Source organism: Papio anubis, chromosome X, assembly GCF_008728515.1.
Source record: "Papio anubis isolate 15944 chromosome X, Panubis1.0, whole genome shotgun sequence".
NCBI classification, from domain to species: Eukaryota; Metazoa; Chordata; class Mammalia; order Primates; family Cercopithecidae; genus Papio; species Papio anubis.
In genome coordinates, this window is record NC_044996.1 from 42,820,335 (window position 1) to 42,827,911 (window position 7,577).

Sequence of the window (7,577 nt, forward strand, 5' to 3'; positions counted from 1 at the left end):
AAGAATCTACATTTTAATAGTATTTTAAGTGAGTTGGCTCCTGGTGGTCTTTGCACAAAGCACGCTAGTAAAATTTCTGATACATGGTGTGAGGAAGGGAGTTTCATATGGGGAAAACGGTAGACTCCCAGGATAATGCAAAGGGAAAGGGATGAAAGAACAATCTGGCCAGCTTCTCGAATGTTTGCTGAGGAGTAGCCCTGACCAACCAGGCTTTTGGTTGATTAAGTGGAACCAAGCCCTTCCTTCCATTCCAATTCTGTCCTCCCTACTCTGACTGTGTAATAAATCATATCTTTCCTTGCACTGTTATCTTGTCATCTCATATTTGTTTATTGGCATCTAGTTTGGGGATATGGGGAGGAATCAGTACTGAGGCACAGGGGAGTATTTAGTGTATTGGCATAGGGCAATTGGGATGGAGATGAAGGTAGGGGCTCTGAGTTTTTCATCGAGGTTTCACAGTGCAATTTGAATTGAGCTTGCTACTTTGAGAGACAACAGTGTAGGCCATGAGGCAACAAGACAGACCAGTGCTATAGATGTATATTTCTGAGTTATTAGCATATATGATAAAGTATACCTCAGCTACACAAAATGAAATGATTTGGAAACTATGTTGTTTATTTGTCAGTATAGACAAGTGATCTGGCTAATTCAGACTGTTCACTAATGACTGCATGAACTCATAATTGCCAGCTAACCATCTCACTGTGGGCTCTTGTAAACACAGTTCCAAGTTTTCAAGTTCCACTTGAAAAAGAGCAAGTGAAAAGTTAAGAGATCCAGATAAAGCAAGCTGTGCTTGAAGAGCCATAGAAATGAAGATTGCTATGAGACTAAAATCAAGGAAACACTTGGCCAAGAGAGGCATAGAATGGGAGAGGACAGCTTGAAGCTGCTTAAATTTCTAGAGGGGCCAAAAAAAATCAACTGATTCCTCCTTTTCTCTATAATCCACAAACAAGGGGTTACTCAATGAAATCAATGGCAAATAAACATAAAACAAGTAAAATGGATTATGTTTTCCTGTATGTCACTCCTCTGTGGAAGTCACTACAATGGAAGTCGTAAATGGAAATGTCTGGAACATGCTTTAAAAGTGGATAGGCTAAATTTAGTTCTAATCACATTCGCATCTTTGGCCCAAGTTAAGTATAATTCATTTTCACATTTCAAGTTCCAAGCCTATAACTTGGTGAGGCAGGGGAGAGGGGAGCTTCAGGAAAGAATGATGTCTTCTAAGAAGTGCAGTATACAATTAACACGCACTGTGGGTTTTCATTAGCTGGCTTGAGTTAGTGTAGAGGAGTCTGAATCCATTTTGCTCTCACTTCTCTTGGAGCCTTTTTTAGCTTTGCAGAATTCATGATTCATAGAATCACAGTACCATGCACTTCAGAGTTGGAAGCATCCTTAAAGAGGACCTAATTCAATCCTGTCATTGTTCAAATGGGATTCAGAGCCCGGAAATGACTTTCTTAAGGTATCAAACCTATTTATGTGCTTGGACAGAAGTAGAAATGTAGTCAAACTAGTTATTTGGTATGGAACAGGTAAAATGCTCAGAAGCTTGTCTAAATGGACTAGATCAGCGGTTCTCAACACTGGTTGCAGGAGGGGTATTCAAAATATTTAATAATGGGTGTAGTACTGGGTACTGATTAATTAGAATGGAATCTGGCTAAATGCTGAAGCATTGTGCTGGAGGACTCCTTCAGGGCCAGGCATTAACTCTTTAGTTACTGATTATGAGAAAGTCTAGGGGTTCTGAGCTGGAGGAGATGAGGTTTCCAGGGCACTTGGGTCTCAAGGCATTTACCAATTCACTTGAAAATATCTCTCAATATTTTCACAACTTGTATGGCTATACCAGTGCATCCTGACTTCACTTCTTTGACCTCACACTAGAATCATTGGGAAGCCTTTAAAAAATTAGTGCCTGGGTAATTTTAATGTGTGGCCAGGAATGAGAACCACTGGACTAGATATATTGCCATTGTGGAGAGCTATTTCCTTTTGAGCATAGCTCACAACCATCACTTGGGGGCATGATTAGGATAAGAACCAGTGATCAAGCCTGTTGGACTTCCTCTAAGGCCATTGGACTTAATCTTGGTTCCTAAATAAGCATATCATGACTTGTCTGGGAAGGTGTTCATAACACTGCCTGGGCCCCAATATCTATACAAATTATCTTTGCAATAAACTGAAGTTCTCATATTAGTCTGGATATAAGGTAGCACAGAAACTCCACACAAGGTCATCTTTAACTCTACAAGCCAGGATAGATGCCTTTGTGTGTCCAATGCAATTGTCTTTGTACTGTGAGCTCATATCTCTGAAAGTAATGGGCCTAGAAGCTAATCCTTTTTAGTGGGAGCCAGGGAAGGGTTTTAGAACTTGAAATGGAAGATTTCATCAGATGGAGCAGGTCCCTTGAAGAGGTCCAGTAGACAAGCTGACTACATCCCTTATCAGAGGACAGTGTGAAAAGAACTTAGTGATCAGGATGGAAGTCATGGGTGTATATGGGGGGTAAGATATAACCTGGAAAACAAAACAGGAGGGGGAAGTTCAGATACTAAATATGAGTGAGCATGGAGAAGTCAGACACAGAAAGGGATGTGGGGAGATCATGGGTACTTCTGGATGAATCACCACAACCATCATTATTTTCTCCAACAGTTTTTAACCAAGATTTTCAAACATACAGAAAAGTTGAAAGACTTTCACAGTGAACTTCCATATACCCAACACTTAGATTCTACAATTTACATTTTATTGTACTTTGCATTATCACAAACCTAATTTTTCTATCCCGCTATCCAGTCATCAATTCATATTATTACTTTTATACATGTCAAAGTAAATTGCAGACAGTAATACACTTCTCCCTGAATACTTCAGCATGCATATCATCAGCTAAAGGTCAGAATTTGTTTATGGTACTTTTTCTTTTGAAGTTAAATTTACATAAAATGAGATACATAAATCTCAATTGAACCACCAGTGAGTTATGGCAAATGGATACAAACGTGTAACCAAAACCCCTTTCAAGATGTAAAACATTATCATGACTTTAGAAAGTTTTTCATGCCCTCTTTCATTCAGTCCCCACCTTTATCTCTGCCTCAGGTAACCACAGTTTTTTTCACCATCGATTAATTTTGCTTCTTCTAGAAGTTTATATAATTAAATCATACAGTTTATTACACTTTTTTGTGTAATAATTCTTTCATTCAGCATAATATTTTTAAGATTCATCCATGCTATTGCATATATCAATAATTCATTCCTTTTCATTGCTAAGTAGTATTTCACTGTACGCCTATACCACAGTGTTTTATCCATTCACATATTAATGAACACATCAACTATTTCCAGTTTGGAAGTATTATGAATAAAGCTTCCATGAGTATTCATATGTAAGTTTTTGCATGGACAAATGTTTTATCTATTTTGGGCAAATACCTAGAAATAGAATTTTTAGATAATAAGGTTGCTGTATATTCACATTTATAACTAACTGCTGGACATTTTTCCAAAGTCTTTATACCATTTTATACTCCCAGCAAAAAATATATGCAAGTTCTAGTTGCTTTGCATTCTTTCCAACATTTGGTGTTGTCTGTTTAATTTTAGCTGTTCTTCTGGGTGTCTACTGGTATCGCAGTATGATTTTAGTTTGCAGTTCTCTGATGTCTAATGATGTTGACTGCATAGTCATGTGCTTATTGGTCATTCAAATATCTTTTGTGAAGATTCTGTTTAAACATTTTGCCTGTTTTGATCAGGTTATTTGTCTTTATATATTCTGAATACCATTTCTTTATCTGAGATATGCTTTGGGATATTTTCTCCTGAATGTGGCTTGTCTATTCATTTTCTTAATGGTGCCTTTTGATAAAAAAGTGGTTTTTAATTTTGATGCTCTTAATGTATCAATTTTTATTATATAATTATTTCTGTGTCCTAAGAAACTTTCATGGAGATATGCTCCTATATTTTCTAGATTTTTTATGGCTTAAGTTTTATCATTAGGTATGTAATCCTATGCAAATTAATTTTTTGTATGGTGTTATGGTCTGAATATTTATGTTCCCCCCAAATTAATATGTTGAAATTATAATCCACTAGTGATGGTATTCAGTGGGGGGGCCACTGGGAAGTGATAAGTTCATGAGAATGGAACCCTCATGAATAGGATTAGTTTCCCTATAAAAGAGGCCTAAAGGAGATGTTTACTTCTTCCACCATGTGAGGACACAGCAAAAAGACAGCCATCTATGACCCAGAGAGTGGGGCCTTACCAGACACCAAATTTGCCAATGCCTTGATCCTGGACTTTCCAACCTCCAGAACTGTAAAGAATAAATTTTGGTTGTTTATAAGCCAATCAGTCTATGGTATTTTGTTACAGCAGCTCAAATGGACTAAGATATGTAGTTTGAGGTAGAGATTAGGTTTCTATCTGTATATCCAGTTTTCCAGCACCATCTGTTGACGAGTCTTTACTTTTCTCATTGAATTGTTTTAGCATCTTTGTCAAAAATTAGATGACTATAAAAGTATGTGTTTATTTCTAGACTCTATATTTTGCTCCATTATTTGTCAGTCCTTACACCAATGATATATGGTCTTGATTACAGTGGTTTTACAATAAACATTGAAGTCAGGTATAGGAAATTTTGTGATCTTTCTGGTGAGTTTTTTATGCTAATAAAATGGGTTTTATTTTGTTAAAGTGGTATTTGAAAGATTCAGTTTATTTTATTTGAATTTCAATAGTTTTGGGGGAACAGGTAGTTTTTGGCTACATGGATAAGTTATTTAGTGATGATTTCTGAGATTTGGGTGCACCCATCACCCTAGCAGTGTACACCATACCCAATATGTAGTCTTTTGTCCATCACCCCCCTCCCACCCTTCCCCTTGGGTCCCCAAAGCCCATTACATCATTCGTATGCTTTTGCATCCTCATAGCTTAGTTCCCACTTACAAGTGAGAACATATGATATTTGGTTTTCCATTCCTGAGATTTGTTTAAGATTGCTTTAGATATCTAGTTCCTTTGTATTTCCAAATAAATTTTAGAATTAGTTTGTACATTTCTATGAAAGAGCCAGATGGGATTATGTTTGGCATGTGGTTGAATCCCTAGACCATTTGGGGGAAATGAACATCTTAAGACAAGTCTTTCAATATACAAATATGGTATTTCCATGCATGTATTTAGAGCTTAATTTATCTTAATTAAGCTTTGAGCTTTTTCAGTCTAGAGGTCTTGGCACATCTTTTGTTAAATTTATTCCTAAGTAGTTTATGTTTTCTTATGCTATTACAAATGGAATTGATTTCTGAATGTCACTTTCCAATAGTTTGCCAGTATAAAAAATGTAGTTGACTTGTTATGCTAACATTGTACTATGTAATTTTGTTAATTCACTTATTAGTTCCAGTAGTTATTTAAAATTCTTTAGGATTTTCTGTGTAAGCCATCATGCCATCTGCAAATTGTTCCTTTCTCATATTTATGCCTCTAATTTCATTTGCTTGCTTTATTGCAAAGGCTAGAATCTCCAAAACAATGTTGATTAAAAGTGGTCAAAACATGTAGTATTTCACCATTGAGTATGGTGTTAGATGTACATTTTTCATAGATACATTTTATCAGATAAGAAGAGTCCCTCTATTCCTAGTTTGCCTAGAATTTTAATCATGAAAAAGTGCTGATTATGTCATGATTCTTCAGCATATGTGGATGTGATTATATGATATGAATTTTCCCTTTGTGCTGTTAACATGGTGAATTATATTGATTGATTTTCAAGTGTTAGGTAAACCTTGAATTCCTAGGATAAATCTTGCTTGGTCCTGCTGTATTATGTTGTTTCTATATTGCTAGGATTGTATCTGTTAATACAGTGTTAAGGAGATTTGCACCTGTGTTCTTGAGATACTGGTCTATAAATTTCTTTTAATATCTTTGCCATATTTTAGTGTTGGCATTATGCTGTCCTCAAAACATGAAGTGGAACATATTTCCTTCTTTTCTAATTTGTCTAAATTTGTGTTCAGATTGGCATTGTTTGTTCATTACATGTTTGACTGATTTCATTAGTGAAACAATCCTGGCACAGAATTTTTATTCAGGAAAAGATTTTGATTATAAATTCAATTTCTTTAATCGATATGGTGCTGTTTATAATTGGTGAGTTGTATTTTTAAGTAATTTGTGTATTTTATCTGCATTATTAAATTTTTTGGCTTGAAGTTCTTCATAATAATCTCTTAATAATATACTTTTATGTTTGCAGATTGTTAATGGTAACCCCACTTTCATTTCTGATATTGGTAATTCATATTTTCTGATTTTTTTCCTTGAGAAGTCTTACTAGGGGTTTATCAAATGTGTTGATCTTTGTGAAGAATCTATTTTTGGTTTTATTATTTTTCTCTATTTTTCATTTGTTTTCTATTTAATCAATTTCTGCCCTTTAGGATTACCTTCCTTCTATTTGGGTTTAATTTGTTCTTCTTTTGCTGGATTCTTAGAGTGGAAACTTATATTATTGATTTTGGACCTTTCTTCTTTTCTACTATAATTGTCTAACATAAACTTCCTTCAATGCATAGCTTAAACTGCATCTCATTAATTTTGATAGGTTGTATTTTTATTATCACTCAGTTTCAAATGTTCTCTAATGTCCCTTGTGATTTGATCCATGGATAATTTAGAAATGTGTTACTTAATTTCCAAACATTTTTTGTTTATCCAGATATCTTATTATTAATTTCTAATTCAACCATGGTCAGAAAACAGACTTTGTATAATATCTGCATTAGTTTTCTAAGGCTGCCATAACAAAATATTACAAAATGGGTGACTTAAAAGAGAAGTATATTGTCTCACAATTCTGGATGCTTGAAGTCAAAAATCAAGATGTAGTTAGGACCAAGTTCCCTCTGTAACCCATAGGGTAGAATCCTCCCTTGCCTCTTCCTAGCTTCAGGTGGTTTGCTGGACATCCTTGGTGGTCCTTTGCTTGCAGCTGCAAGACTTCAATTTCTGCTTCTATCACCACACAGCAGTTTTCCCTCATGTGTTTATGTCTCTGCATTTTTTCTTCTCATAAGGACACCACTATCATCTATGTGTTATAGCTGTCAGATAAGTCAGACTTATATACATGTTAAATTTCACACAACAATGTTATATCTTTGCTTTAAACACTCATATGTGTTTCAAGGAAATTAAGAGGAAAGTCGTTTTTATATTTACCAGATATTTACCATTTCTGGTAATCTTTGTTTCTGAAGATTCTGGTTTTCAATCTGGTATAATTTCTCCTTTAGACTGATGTATTAGGCCGTTCTTGCACTGCTAAAAATACATATCTGAGACCAGATAATGTATAAGAAAAGGGGTTTAATTGGCTCATGGTTCTGCAGACTATACAGGAAGTATAGTGGCAGCTGCTTCTGGGAAGGCATCAGGAAGCTTCCAATCATGGTAAAAGGCAAAGAGGAGCACAGGCACTTCACATGGCAAAAGCAGGAGCAAGAGACAGATA